This window comes from Dendrobates tinctorius, unplaced genomic scaffold, assembly GCF_039654945.1.
Source record: "Dendrobates tinctorius isolate UK_male_01 unplaced genomic scaffold, ASM3965494v1 ptg000048l, whole genome shotgun sequence".
NCBI classification, from domain to species: domain Eukaryota; kingdom Metazoa; phylum Chordata; class Amphibia; order Anura; family Dendrobatidae; genus Dendrobates; species Dendrobates tinctorius.
In genome coordinates, this window is record NW_027361716.1 from 4,350,365 (window position 1) to 4,366,805 (window position 16,441).

A 16,441-nucleotide genomic window follows, 5' to 3' on the forward strand; every position below is an offset into this window, starting at 1 on the left:
TTCCTCTTTTCAGCTGCAACGGCCAAAACCCAGTGATCGTAGAGCTCGCGGAGACTCTTCACTTATCCCAGAAGGCACTGGGAATATGCAAATGATCTCCTCAAGACTCTTCCCCTGGTTTTCCGATTTCCTCTTTTCAGCTGCAACGGCCAAAACCCAGTGATCGTAGAGCTCGCGGAGACTCTTCACTTATCCCAGAAGGCACTGGGAATATGCAAATGATCTCCTCAAGACTCTTCCCCTGGTTTTCCGATTTCCTCTTTTCAGCTGCAACGGCCAAAACCCAGTGATCGTAGAGCTCGCGGAGACTCTTCACTTATCCCAGAAGGCACTGGGAATATGCAAATGATCTCCTCAAGACTCTTCCCCTGGTTTTCCGATTTCCTCTTTTCAGCTGCAACGGCCAAAACCCAGTGATCGTAGAGCTCGCGGAGACTCTTCACTTATCCCAGAAGGCACTGGGAATATGCAAATGATCTCCTCAAGACTCTTCCCCTGGTTTTCCGATTTCCTCTTTTCAGCTGCAATGGCCAAAACCCAGTGATCGTAGAGCTCGCGGAGACTCTTCACTTATCCCAGAAGGCACTGGGAATATGCAAATGATCTCCTCAAGACTCTTCCCCTGGTTTTCCGATTTCCTCTTTTCAGCTGCAACGGCCAAAACCCAGTGATCGTAGAGCTCGCGGAGACTCTTCACTTATCCCAGAAGGCACTGGGAATATGCAAATGATCTCCTAAAGACTCTTCCCCTGGTTCGTTAACGGAATTAAGCTTGCAATGTGTGCATCTGTTCTGTAGCTGGCATGGTTGAGGTTGCCCGTGTTGAGTCAAATTACGCCGTAGGCTCCACTCCTGGTGGTGCCTTTCTGGACATTCCTTTAAGGTTCAGCTTTGCAACCATACTGCCCACGTAAAACAAACACTTTGCCTTCATGAACGCTGTTTGGAGGGTCATGACTCGTGGGAATAACGCCGCCCAATCAGTTAACCTGCTAGAGAGATCCTTCGTTGTTCCCAAGCATGACATCATACTCCCTAGGAGGAAGGTAATGCCACTGTGGCGACCATACTCCTGGGGGCGACACAAGTGCACTGATGCCCAGCCACTGCTCGATGAATCTGCTGGTACATTGACCCAGACCACTACATTCCCCTCGCACGCTACCCGGCCTGAATCTGACCGTGATGAAACTCAGGTTACCCTTTCCATATACAGTTCCATCTTACACGGTGACAAAGAGGAAGCTGCAGATGAAAGTGCAGGTTCGGCCCACCCGCCATCAGACACACCACCGTACTATCAGGGGCCCTGTGCCAGTGCCGTCGCCAACGAGTGGGCCCCCCCTGCTTGCTCAGGATCACAGCACTTGCAAGGTTGAAATACTGTGCAGTGAGATGGAAGATGGGGACGACGAGGAGTCCAGACTAGTACAGGGATTCCCTAGCGAGGAGACTTATTTGATTGTTTTCAATGTTGGGACAGCAATTTTTGGGGAGCACTATACTCTGGAGAATGATAGATGGGGCCCACCATACACTGGAACATTCCAAAGGTGGACATCAGACACTGGAGCAGCATTTACAGGGCCCATTATACACTAGAGCATTAGAAATGGGGCCCATTATGTTTGGAGCATTATTTGGGCCCATAAGACAGTGGAGCTTCATCCATGGGGACCAACATATACTGTAGCATTATGTGGAGCGCATCATATACTGTTTCAAACATTATATGGGACCAATGATTCTGTATGGGGAAATAGATGGGCCTCGTCATGAGATGTAAAAAGTGAAGTATTTTTCATTGTACTATACCGCTATTTCTCTGCCGTATCGGAGCATGAATAGAAAGGAAAAATACAGGGCACATCCACTGTGTAAAATCCATATCAAAGAACACATTAACAGAGAAAAAGGAAGGTGCTCACCTATTGGGGTTGTGAAAAAGTCACAACACCCATAAACGCATGAGAAGCAGCAGCAAGTCTGCACAGGGTCCTAGGACAAATTTGCAAAAACGGCGTGAAAGTGCAATGAGGACTGCGCTTGCTTCTGGTGGAGTACAAAGTTCTTTATTCAGCCAACGCGTTTCCTGAGCCTACTGGCTCACTTCATCAGGGCAGATTCAGATTCAGTAGGCTCAGGAAACGCGTTGGCTGAATAAAGAACTTTGTACTCCACCAGAAGCAAGCGCAGTCCTCATTGCACTTTCACGCTGTTTTTGTATCGGAGCATGATGAGTTGTGGTATGTGTTAAAGGGGCGCTCTTTCGCCCAGGGCACATGAAAACCTGGAGCCAGCCCTACCCCCCCACAACTTTAGCCAAATAACCCCCATTTTCCAGTGTGTAACTTGTATTATGAAGTTAATTAAGGTTGACCAGCTTAAGTAAGAAGAATTGATGCTTTTGGCATTCAAATGAGCACTGTAGGTGTGTTTCCTGTCCTCCTCTCACTGCCGACTTTTATTCCCCATTGACTTACATTGGGTTTCGTGTTTCGGGACGACCCCGACTTTTCACTATAATCGGCCGATCTTGCTCGACCCGACTTTTGGAAAAGTCGGGTTTCACGAAACGAAACTCGACCATAAAAAACCAAAAGTCGCTCAACTCTATTCCTAACCAGTGGAGAAAGAGAGTGATGTCTGAAATTCATTGTTCCGCATTGGCTGGTCATCCAGGTATTTTTGGTACCAGAGATTTGGTGAGTCGGTCCTTTTGGTGGCCTGCCTTATCTCGCGACGTCAGGAATTTTGTACAGTCCTGTGGGACTTGTTCTCGGTCTAATCCCTGTTCTCGTTCTAGTGGGTTGCTGATGCCCTTGACGGTGCCCAAGAGGCCATGGACCCATATCGCAATGGATTTTATTTCTGATCTTCCTGTCTCTCAGAGAATGACTTTTATCTGGGTGATTTGTGATAGATTTTCGAAGATGGTCCATCTTGCACCACTCCCAAAGTTGCCATCTTCCACTGTGTTGTTGCCCTTGTTTTTACAACAGGTGGTTAGGTTACATGGGATTCCTGAGAACATTGTGTCCGACAGAGGAGTCCAGTTTGTTTCCAGATTCTGGAAAGCCTTTTGTTGCAACCTGAGAATTCAGTTATCCTTCTCCTCCATGTTTCATCCCCAGACCAATGGACAGACTGAGAGAACAAGCCAGACCTTGGAGTCTTATTTGAGATGTTTTATATCTGCTGATCAGGATGATTGGGTCTCATTTTTGCCCTTGGCCGAATTCGCACTGAACAATAGAGCTAGTTCTGCCACTTTGATGTCACCCTTTTTCTGTAATTTTGGGTTTCATCCTCGATTCTCTTCAGGGCAAGTGGAATCTTTGTCCTGCCCAGGTGTGGACACTGTGGTTAAGAGAATGCAGCAGATATGGGACCAAGTAGTGGATAAGTTGTCATTATCTCAGGAAAAGGCCGAACGATTTTTCAACCGGCATAGGACCATTGGTCCCCGGTTTAAAGTGGGTGAGGTGATATGGTTTGGTTGTCGTCTAAGAATATTCCTATGAAGGTTGCATCTCCTAAATTTAAGCCAAGATTTATTGGTCCTTATAAGATTTTGGAAATTCTTAATCCTGTTTCGTTTCGATTGGCTCTTCCAGTTACGTTCAAGATCCATAACGTATTTCACAAATCTCTGTTGAAGAGGTTTGTTGAGCCAGTGATTCCTATGGCAGCACATCATGACCCTGTGTTGGTTGAAGGCAATGTGGAATATGAGGTAGAGAAAATATTGGATTCTCGTTTGGTTAGACGGAGACTCCAGTATTTGGTCAAATGGAAGGGTTATGGTCAGGAGGATGATTCTTGGGTCTCTGCCTCAGATATTCATGCCAATAGATTGGTTCGTGCTTTTTCACCGGGCCCATCCTGATCGGCCTGGTGGCGTAAATGAGGGTTCGGTGACCCCTCCTCAAGGGGGCGGTACTGTTGTGAGTTCATTCTCTGGTTCACCAGTTGTGAGTTCTCTTCCAGACTCCCTCTGGTGGTTGCAGGAGGTAGTGAGGCTGATTTGATTGGTGGAGATCTGCCACCTGAGAATGAGGATGACGATTGGACCTCAGGAGTCTCAGATTGGATTTAAGACAGCCAACGCCCTATTCAGTTGCTGGTGATTCCTTCTGGCTTGTCAGCTCTTGGTTTTCAGCTCTGTTCCAGTCATCTAAAGCTAAGTTTTTCTGCTAATGTTCACACTTGATTTTGTTGGTCTATTCAGTTTTTTGTGTGGTCAGCCAGCCCCGGCTGGAGGCTGTGCTGAATTTCCACTCTTATTTATCAGTATTTTGCCAATTTGCTTTTTGTCCCTTACTAGTTTGGTCTCTTTTTGCTCTGTCTCAGAATATTTCAGAGTGCTGATATAGTGGGAGAAGTCTAGTGACTTCAGGGTTAATTTTGCTATCAGAAGTGTTGGACATTATTTTTGTAGGGTTTTTTGCAGGTTGCAGACAGTGTCTTTCCTTTCCTTTCTAGTTAGTTTGGGCCCCATCGTTTGCTCAGCCTATTTTCCTGCCTGTGTTTGTGCCTTCATCTTGTTTCACCGGAAATACATGTGTGGGGGCTATCTATTCCTTTGGGGTCTGCTCTGGGGCAGTTATTTTTCCCCTTTTCATGCTTCAGGCTTATTTAGTCCTCCGGCTGTGATGAAGCGTCTAGGAACATCATAGGTACGCTCCACGGCTGCTGCTAGTTGTGTGGTAGGATCAGGGATCTGCAATCTGCATAGTTACCAACCTCTCTGGTTTTCTGTTACTTAGCTTGTTTTGCTTTTTTCTCCTCGGTGACCCATTCATAACAGCGGAGCCTTTCTGCAGCCTTTCAGTGCTAGTGCACAGTTCTCAGCACTGTTCACGGCTGTCTATGAGGTCTCTGTGTGTGAGTAACTAAAAAAGGAAATCAGTGCATAAATGTCCAGAGTATGGTATAAGGTCGCAAATATTTATTAAATAGCATAGGTAAAAATAGCCCAAACCATGGCAAACACAGGGTGACACGCCCCCTGAGGAAGGAAGATCATTTCCAAAACGTACGTCGGGGTCTGCTGAGCTCGGGATCCAGTGTCTCTCCCCCTCCCCCCTGGCATGTTTCACTAATGTATTTGTGTCCTTGCTACTTCATTTTTTATTATCTGGCCGTCCAGTTGGGGATTTTACCCCCTATTGTTTTCTAACTGGCCCGCTTGTTACATTTTTTGACACTAATTTATCTATACTACCAGGTGTATGCATATGATAATGGGTAGAGTGAGTATTTTGACACTGTATACCCCTTAGCTCCGCTTTTTTCTTGTGTCACCCTGTGTTTGCCATGGTTTTGTGCTATTTTTACCTATGCTATTTAATAAAGATTTGCGACCTTATACCATACTGTGGACATTTATGCACTGATTTCCTTTTTTAGTTTCTTATTGATTACAGTGTGTCCTACACTAATTTTCCATGGGCTGATTGTGATGGTTTCCTTTATCATCTATATCCACACGTAATATATGATGTCATATTGTTTCAGCCTTGTGGTCTGTCATTTTTGTTTATCTCTGTGTGTGAGGGCAGCTCACACTGTAGTGTGTTCTGCAGCCACCTCTGGTTGTAGTCCGCTCAGTTTGCATCACTGCCTCATATATTGTTCTTTTTTTGCTGTAGTGCTGCTTATTTTCCCAGAATTTCTCCTATTAGTGTACTTCCATCTGTATCCAGCTAGATTGGTTGCAAACACTATATAGGAGTAGATAGAAGAGCCTTTTTTCTGGCTTGTGCCCTGCAGCCGCAGCCAGATTAGTATTAGCCTATTTTTTGGAGCCTCATCTATTGCATTGTAGGTTACCTTCCTGCATTGTAATAGCTCCAAAAAGTTTGTGATACTATCGCTTTCACATCTTTGGTCACATCCGTTTTGTTTTTTTGAAAAAAAACACGTAAATAAAGTTCACCAATCACTCCACTTGACAGTTATGTAGGCCACATTAGCTCATATTAAAGTGTAGTCCACACAATTTATAAAATTAGTGTTTCTTATACCTGTTAGCAGCTGTTCAGGAATAAGCACACTAGGCCCCCCCTTTTTACTTTTCTGCCTATCTTTATCAGTCTACCAAGATGAAGAAGGCAGGGAGTAAGGCACGTGGTCGTGGGTGTGGAGTTCCAGCAGGTAGAGGACATGGGGATTCTGTGCCTGCTGCGGGCACCAGTGACTCAGCATCCCCCAGTTTTACCAGGGAGCAGTCCTTTATGGGCAGCTTTTTAGGACCTCGCCGTACCCCACTGCTGCGGGATGACCAAATTGAAGCCGTTGTCGAATGGATGGCAGCTAACGCATCGACTTCAATGACTTCCACATCCTCTCAGGGCCAAAGCACTGAAGAGCAACCATCTGTCTCTTCCCCACCTGCCAAATTGCCCATGCAGTCAGAGAACCCTGGACAGGAGCCATCTTCTCTACTTCTGTTCTCTGAATCTCTTGGCTTGGAAACAGGGTGCCAGCCAGCAGCATTCTAGAATGTGAAGAAGAGGGAGTATGCAGTGATGCACAACTGCTTTGTCCCTCTGAATCTGAAGAGGCGGGTGGGCCAGTGCCTATGGTCAGCACACCTCAGTACGCATCAGATGATGAGACTCAGGTGCCACTTTCTGGTGCGTACTGTGCTGGGGAGACTACCCAGGAGAAGCAGGTGTTTGAAGAGGGGAGTGTAGATGATGAGGTCCTTGACCCATCATGGCATGAGGAACAGGAAGGTGGTGGGAGCAGTTCTGAGGAAGAGATTCCTCGAATGGCCAAAACAGGAGGGAGAGGGAGGGGGCAGACTTGGCTGCCTATAGCCTCCACTTCGGCACACATTAGGAGCATTCCTCTTCCAAAATCCAAAACGGGCGCTCCCAGGACTTGTAGTGCATGGTCCTTTTTTGACACAGTTGCAGATGACATTTGCTTTGTCAAATGCAAGCTGTGTAATCAGAAAGTCAAAAGAGGGAAAAGTGTCAGCAACCTCAATTCCACAAATATGTGGAAACATGTGCGGACCAAGCACGTGGTGGAGTTACAAAGACACACTGAAGACGTAGGCCAACCTACAGCACCACCTACCACGTCTTCAGCTCGTGTTGTAGCCTCTTCCTCCAGCTCACACACAGCTGGTTCGGCTTCCTCACAGGATCGCCATGGAAGAACCTCTGGCACTGTTGTACAGAGACCCAGTGTAATTACACCCACAGCACCACGTTCCCTGTCATCCTCACACTCCCAGGCCACTCTACAGCCATCGGTAGCACAGGCATGGGAGAAAAGGCGGCCATACTCGGCAAACCATCCCCGAGCACAGGCTCTGAATGCTGGCATTGCAAAACTACTGGCCCTTGAAATGCTTTCATTAAGGCTGGTGGAGACTGACACTGTCAGAAACACCGCACTGAACTTGCTCACTGAGCCAGTGCGCGTGTCCTGAGTAAAGCGACCTGTGCTCAAAGATACCTGTGGAGCGGGCAGCAGCCGAGTAGATGCGTACTTCAGAGCCGCAGGACCTGAAGCACGTGACTGCTAGGGGCGTGGCCTAAACTCCAGAGAGCTAGAAGCTGCAAGAGAACTCCTAGCAGGGTAACTGCGAGACAAAGTTACCAAGGGGCATAGACAGGGAGGATTGATGTGAGTTCATTCTCTGGTTCACCAGTTGTGAGTTCTCCTTCCAGACTCCCTCTGGTGGTAGCAGGAGGTAGTGAGGCTGATTTAATCGGTGGAGATCTGCCACCTGAGAATGAGGATGATGATTGGACCTCAGGAGCCTCAGATTGGATTTAAGACAGCCGACACCCTATTCAGTTGCTGGTGATTCCTTCTGGCTTGTCAGCTCTTGGCTTTCAGCTCTGTTCCAGTCATCTAAAGCTAAGTTTTTCTGCTAATGTTCACACTTGATTTTGTGGGTCTATTCAGTTTTTTGTGTGGTCAGCCAGCCCCGGCTGGGTGCTGTGTTGAATTTCCACTCTTATTTATCAGTATTTTGCCAATTTGCTTTTTGTTGCTTACTAGTTTGGTCTCGTTTTGCTGTCTCAAAATATTTCAGAGTGCTGATATAGTGGGAGAAGTCTAGTGACTTCAGGGTTAATTTTGCTATCAGAAGTGTTGGACATTATTTTTGTAGGGTTTTTTGCAGGTTGCAGACAGTGTCTTTCCTTTCCTTTCCTTTCTAGTTAGTTTGGGCACCATCATTTGCTCAGCCTATTTTCCTGCCTGTGTTTGTGCCTTCATCTTGTTTCACCATAAATACATGTGTGGGGGCTATCTATTCCTTTGGGGTCTGCTCTGGGGCAGTTATTTTTCCCCTTTTCATGCTTCAGGCTTATTTAGTCCTCCGGCTGTGACGACGCGTCTAGGAACATCATAGGTATGCTCCACGGCTGCTGCTAGTTGTGTGGTAGGATCAGGGATCTGCAATCTGCATAGTTACCAACCTCTCTGGTTTTCTGTGACTTAGCTTGTTTTGCTTTTTTCTCCTCGGTGACCCATTCATAACAGAGGATAGTCAGGACGTAGCCAATTAGTCATACACAGAGATAGCTGCAAGGTACAAGAGGGGCGAGCAGAGAGTAGTCAGATCACAGGCAATGAGTCATACACAGAGAGGATAGCACAGTACAGAATCAACAGGCAAACTCACAACAGGAAACAGAACCAGGTCAGAACCATATAAACAAGCTATAACAACGAACAGGCACAGGCACACAGATGTCAGCACACTCGGCCAAAGGCAAAAGTATAACTGGCAGGGATTGGATCTTCCCAGGGGTTTAAGAAGTTCTCCCAGAACCAGAAAGAGGCCACAATCACTAAGCCCAGGTGTGCAGGTAAAAAACCTGCACTGAACTCCAGACATTAACCCCTGGAGTGCAGCTCAAAAACCTGCACTGGGATCATGAAAGACACCGTCCGTAACTTCATGGCATTGGCAGTCCCAAAATACACCATGCCCAGATGCTTTTATTTCAGCAGGCAAGCCATCCCTGCCCTGCAAAAGCATGTGGAGGGAAAAATTAAACATGTGCTACTAAACGCCGTCAGTAGCAAGGTCCACCTGACCACCGATGCATGGACCAGTAACCATGGACAACAGGGACAATACCTTTCCCTCACTGCCCATTGGGTCAATGTTGTGGAACCTGGTACAGATCTTGAGAGTGGCGCTGTACGTGTTCTGCCAACTCCAAGGATTGCAGGAATCCAGTCTGTACACATTGACTCCTCCTCATACTCCAGTTCCTCAGAATCAGCGCTGCAGGAGCCATCATGGTCTACCTCCACATGGACCCGTGAACGCTTAACTGTTACGACCGATATGAGCACAGCCGTGGCAAAACGTCAACAGGCTGTACTGAAATTAATTTCTTTGGGGAATCAAAGCCACACAGCGCAGGAGCTCTGGAATGCCATCAAGCAGGAGAGCGACGTGTGGTTTGTGCCAGCGAATCTCCAGCCAGGCTTTGTAGTGTGTGACAATGGCCGAAATCTGGTGGCAGCTCTGGGCCTAGGCAACCTCACTCACATCCCAAGTCTGGCACATGTGCTCAACTTAATAGTAATAATAAATTTTGTTTCTATAGCGCTGACATATTCCGCAGCACTTTACATTTCAGAGGGGACTTGTACAGACAATATACATTACAGCATAACAATAATCACATAGGTCATAACAGATATCAAGAGGAATGAGGGCCCTGCTCGCAAGCTTACAATCTATGAGGAAAAAAGAAGAGACACGAAAGGTGGGTGGTAACAGTTGCCCTGATTGTATGGACCAGCCATAATGTTAAGTGTGTAACAGTACGGATGCAGAGGGCTAAAGGATGCATAAAGCATGTGGGAACATGATGCGGGGAACCTGGTTATGGTAAAAAACTTTTTGCTGTGCCACATAGGGCTGGATTAGGTTAATGTGTTGAGGCGTGGTCTGCACTTGGTCATGCAGAGCTTTCCAAGGGACTATCCGGATCTTGATGCACTGCTGCACAAGGTCCGCATAGAGTGCGCTCACTTGCGGCGTTCGAGCATGGCAAGATCGCGCATTGCAGCTCTGCAGCGCCAATTCCGCCTTCCGGAACATCGCATCATATGTGACCTACCCACCAGGTGGAATTCAACGTTACATATGTTGGAGCGGTTGTGTGAGCAGCAGGCAGCAGTAATGGAGCACCAGCTGCATCAGGCGCAAACAAGTCGCACTGCGCGCCGGTCACACTTCACCACCACTGAGTGGGCCTCTATGAAGGACACCTGCCACGTTTTGCGTGCCTTCTATGATTCCACGTGGATGGCGAGTGCAGATGATGCACTAGTCAGCATGACTGTCCCCCTTGTCTGCCTGCTTCAAAAAACACTGCAAGCACTAAGGGAGGAGGTTTTGGAAGAGGTGGAGGATGAGGAGTCACAAATGCCATCTGCTTCTGGACAGTCTGCGCAACGTGGTTCCTCACAAAGGCCTAGGCAGGGGAAACTTTGTGAGGAGGAGTCAATGGAGGAGGCAGACATCTCTCCAGAGGAGGGAGGTACACAATGCTCTAGTAGTCAGTAAGTAGAGCGAGGGTGGGGTGATGCAGAGCAGGCAGAGATGACGCCTCAAGCAGGGGACAGCGTTTCTTGCCCAGTTGGAAGTCTGCAGCACATGGTTGATTTCATGCTGCAGTGCCTGAGAAACGACCGCCGCATCGCCCACATTCTCAACACGGCTGATTATTGGGTGTACACCCTCCTAGATCCTCGCTACCGGGACAACTTACAAAGCCTCATAACACCGATGAACAGGGAGCGTAAAATGCGGGAGTACAAAGACACACTGGTGCATTCCATCATGTTCTCCATTCCATCCGAGAGCAGTGCTGCTAGTGCTTTACAAAGCAGCTCTGTGCGTCGAGGCAGTGGAGGATGCTCTGCACAAAGAGGGAGCAGAGGCAGCACCTCAGCACAAGGCAAGACCAGTATGGCCCAAATGTGGCAAAGTTTTGTGTGCCCGCCACAAATGTCTACACCATCACAGACGGCTCCAGTCAGCAGGAGGCAACGTTTCCATCAGATGGTGACAGACTACATGTCTTGCCCTGTCAGTGTACTCCCAGACGGCTCTTCCCCCTTCAAGTTTTGGGTCTCTAAGCTGGATAGATGGCCAGAGCTTAGCCAGTATGCATTGGAGGTGCTGGCTTGCTCTGCTGCTAGTGTATTATCGGAATGCGTCTTTAGTGCCGCAGGTGGGGTACTAACAGACCGTCGCACGCGACTATCCTCCGATAACATTGACCGGCTTACTTTTCTGAAAATGAACAAGGCCTGGATCTCGCCGGAATTTGCCAGTCCTCTTCCAGAATAAATAATGTTTCTACCACCTGAACTGTAATCCCTGGGCTCGAACACTGCCAGTTGTTGCTCAGAAGTGCCGTCTGCACAGAGAAAAACACTAGCTCTTGTGTTAGTGGGGTTCAGTAATGTCAGCTGCTCCCCTGCTGTGTGTCCGGCAATGGCACCTGCTTCCGCCACATTCACACTACATCAGATATTAAACTTGTTCCAATTAGGCCTCAGCCTACACCCTGATTGACACTGGGCTCCAACACTGCCAGTTGCTGCTCAGAAGTGCCGTCTGCACAGAGAAAAACAATAGCTACTGTGTTAGTGGGGTTCAATAATGTCAGCTGCTCCCCTGCTGTGTGTCCGGCAATATCTCCTGCTCCGTCTACATTCACACAACATCAGATATAAAACTTGCTCCAAGTAGGCCTCAGCCTACTCCATGATTGATCCTGGGCTCTAACACTGCCAGTTGTTGCTCGGAAATGCCGTCTGCACAGAAAAAAACACTAGCTCCTGTGTTATTGGGGTTCGGTAACGCCAGCTGCTCTCCTGCTGTGTGTCCGGCAAAATCTCCTGCTCACTCCACATTCAAACTACATCAGATTTTAAACTTGCTCGAAGTAGGCCTCAGCCTACTCTATGACTGATCCTGGGCTCCAACACCGCCAGTTGTTGCTTGGAAGTGCCGTCTGCACAGAAAAAAACACTAGCTCCTGTGTTAGTGGGGTTCAGTAACGCCAGCTGCTCTCCTGCTGTGTGTCCGGCAATATTTCCTGCTCCCTCCACATTCAAACTACATCAGATTTTAAAATTGCTCCAATTAGGCCTCAGCCTACTCCTTGATTGATCCTGGGCTTCAACACAGCCAGTTGCTGCTCTGAAGTGCCGTCTGCACATAAAAAAACACTAGCTCCTGTGTTAGTGGGGTTCAGTAACGCCATCTGCTCTCCTGCTGTGTGTCCGGCAATATTTCCTGCTTCCTCCACATTCAAACTACATCAGATTTTAAACTTGCTCCAAGTAGGCCTCAGCCTACTCCATGATTGATCCTGGGCTCCAACACCGCCAGTTGCTGCTCTGAAGTGCTGTCGGCACATAAAAAAACACTAGCTCCTGTGTTAGTGGGGTTCAGTAACGCCAGATGCTCTCTTGCTGTGTGTCCGGCAATATCTCCTGCTCCCTCCACATTCAAACTATATCAGATTTTAAACTTGCACAAAGTAGGCCTCAGCGTACTCCATGATTGATCCTGGGCTCTAACACCGCCAGTTGTTGCTCAGAAGTACCGTCTGCACAGAAAAAAACACTAGCTCCTGTGTTAGTGGGGTTCAGTAACGCCAGCTGCTCCCCTGCTGTGTGTACAACAGTGTCTTCTGCTCCCTCCACATTCAAACTACATCAGATATTAAACTTGATCCAAGTAGGCCTCAGCCTACACCATGATTCATCCTTGGCTCCAACACCGCCAGTTGTTGCTCAGATGTGCCGTCTGCACAGAGAAAAACACTAGCTCCTGTGTAAGTGGGGTTCAGTAACGCCAGCTGCTCTCCTGCTGTGTGTCCGACAATATCTCCTGCTCACTCCTCATTCAAACTACATCAGATTTTAAACTTGCTCCAAGTAGGCCTCAGCCTACTCCATGATTGATCCTGGGCTCCAACACCGCCCAGTTGCTGCTCAGAAGTGCCGTCTGCACAGAGAAAAACACCAGCTCCTGTCTTATAGGGGTTCAGTAACGCCAGCTGCTCCCCTGCTGTGTGTACGGCAATATCTCCTGCTCCCTCCACATTCACCCCGCATCACATATTAAACTTGCTCCAATTAGGCCTCAGCCTACTCCTTGATTGAATCTGGGCTCCAACAACGCCAGTTGTTGCTCAGAAGTGCCATCCGCACAGAGAAAAACACTAGCTCCTGTGTAAGTGGGGTTCAATAACGCCAGCTGCTCTCCTGCTGTGTGTCCAGCAATATCTCCTGCTCACTCCGCATTCAAACTACATCAGATTTTAAACTTGCTCCAAGTAGGCCTCAGCCTACACCATGATTGATCCTGGGCTCTAACACCGACAGCTGTTGCTCAGAAGTGCCGTCTGCACAGAGAAAAACACTAGCTCCTGTGTTAGTGGGGTTCAGTAACGCCAGCTGCTCCCCTGCTGTGTGTACGGCAATGTCTCCTGCTCCCTCCACATTCAAACTACATCAGATATTAAACTTGCTCCAAGTAGGCCTCAGCCTATACCATGATTGATCCTGGGCTCCAACACCGCCAGTTGTTGCTCAGAAGTGTCTTCTGCACAGAGAAAAACACTAGCTCCTGTGTTAGTGGGGTTCAGTAACGCCAGCTGCTCCCTGTAGAGATGAGCGACTTTGCCTTTTTTCAGGTCGAGTTGGGTTTCATGAAACCCGACTTTCGCAAAAGTCGGGTTGAACGAAATCGGCCGATTTTTGTGAAAAATTGAAGGCCGACTGAAACACGAAACCCAATGCAAGTCAATGGGGAAGCAAAGTCGGCAGGGAGTGGAGGACAGGAAACACACCTACTGTGCCCTTTTGAATGCCAAAAACATCAATTCTTATTACTGAAGCATTTCAACCTTAATTTACTTCATAATACTAGTTACGCACTGAAAAATGGGGGTTATTTGGCTAAATTTGTGGAGGGGTAGGGTTGGCTCCAGGTTTTAATGTGCCCTGGGCCAAAGAGCGCCCCTTTAACACATAGCACAACTCATGATGCTCTGATACAGCAGAGAAATAGCGGTATAGAACAATGAAAAATACTTCACTTTTTACATCTCTTGACTGATATCCATTTTAAATTCTCCAATAGCTCCAAAAACGGACAGTATATTTCTCCATACAGAATCATTGGTCCCATATAATGTTTGAAACAGTATATGATGAGCTCCACATAATGCTACAGTATATGTTGGTCCCCATGGATGAAGCTACACTGTCTTATGGGCCCAAATAATGCTCTATATATACTGTGCCCCATTTCTAATGCTCTAGTGTATAATGGGCCCTGTAAATGCTGCTCCAGTGTCTGATGTCCACCTTTGGAATGCACCAGTGTATGGTGGGCCCCATATATCATTCTCCAGAGTATAGTGCTACCCAAAAATTGCTGTCCCAACATTGAAAACAATTAAATAAGTCTCCTAAAATAAGTCTCCTCGCTAGGGAATCCCTGTACTAGTCTGGGCGTACAGACGTGATGTCATTGCGCTCTTTGATCAGAATATCACTGTCAGGAAACGCGGAAGACGTCATGGCGGTGGAGCAGGGAGAGGTAAGTATTTCAACGTTGCAAGTGCTGTGATCTGTAGCAAGCAGGGGGGCCCCACTCGTTGGCGACGGCACTGGCACAGGGCCCCTCATAGTACAGCAGGTGGGCCGAACCTGCACTTTCATCTGCACCTTCCTCTTTGTCACTGTGTAAGGTGGTACAGTATATGGGAAGGGTAACCTGAGTTTCATCAGGGTCAGATTCTGGCTGTGTAGAGTGTGAGGGGAATGTAGTGGTCTGGGTCAATGTACCAGCAGAATCATCTAGCAGTGGCTGGGCATCAGTACCCTTGTGGTGCCCCCCCAGGAGTACGGTCGCCACAGTAGCATTACCTTCCTCCTAGGGAGTGTGATGTCATGCTTGGGAGCAACAAGGGATCTCTCTAGCAGTTAAACCAACACACAACACATTTCCCATTCCAGGCCAGCAGGGAGACCTCTGAACCTGACTGCTGAGGAGCTTCTCTCTGGTCGAGAGTAGGTAAGTTAGGGAAGTCTGTGAAGGGAAGGGGACGTGTGTGGACATGAGAAGGGGAGCTGGAGGATGAGCAGAGTTAAGGCTCACTCCTAGCTGGAGCTCATGGTCCGGATTCCGGTCTCCAAGTTTGTAGGGACACTGATGTTCCTGCAGCCGAAACCGTAGGAAGTAGCAGTTGTAAATGCTCTGTACCCAACTAAGGCTCGGCGGCCCCAGCAGCGACGTGTGGGAGCCAGAAGGAAAAGGCTACGGCTGCCTGCCATACGAGAAAGTTCCAAAAGAGAGTCAACAGGGGGAACTTAATTGAACTCAGCACTGCGAGTACCTCAGATAAGCGCTAGAACGGAGGCCACACTACCTATCTGCAGAGAGAGAATTCCAAATTGGCTTCCAGGCTGTCCAACTTCTCCATCTGTACTCTGGGTCCTGGACGGCACTTACCAAGTACAGGTAAAGGAACTTCACGACTGTGTTTGTCATCTTTCTCCTGCGCCTGGCACACAGCTCTGCTACATCCTGCACTGCACACCATCTACCAACTCTTTCATCTGCCCTGCGACTACGGCCCTACCTGTGCAGGGCTTCTACATCTTAGCTGCACCACAACATCTGTCCCAGAGAAGCGACACTGCAGCGCTGGTCAATCTAATCAGAAACCACAGGTGGCATCATGTATCATTCACCTATAAACGTAATTCACCCCTTTGCATGGACGCCCAGGGCCACGGAATGGGTCACCACCACCGTGACACATCCCTGTGAGACACTGGCCCTGTACCGATTAACCCCACTGCCCTGGCTGGCCACCCACACTCCATGTCAGATTCATCTTGGACTGGGGAATTCACGATTTGACTTGATAACCCAGGCATGGTATGATAGAAAGAGCTACATGGACTAATGTCAAGTGTGGCCTGCTGCATCATTCACTTTGGGTGGGGGTGCAGGACACAAGGAAAGGGGTTCTTCCTGACCAGGAGCCAGCACTTGATGACTCAGTGCTTGCATTTTTTGAAACTTCAGAAGAGGAGGGCATATTTGCTGGAGTCTGTTTCGGCAATATAAGCCAAAACCAGTTCCTCATGCTCCGCCTTTAAAAGCGGTTAACCTACTCCCAGAAAAGGTAGCCTTCCAGGCGTTCTGGAGCCAGACCATGATGCAGGCTCAACACCTCCTGCCTTAGCTGCTATTGTGCTTTTGCCACTACCAGCAGATGCACCACCACCATTAGCACCTGCTGGCCTCCCCATGCCCACGTCCGCGGCCTCTTCCACCAAACTTCAAAATTTAGCACAAAATAGACACAAAATAACATCAGATATATGGCAATGTATCAGAAGC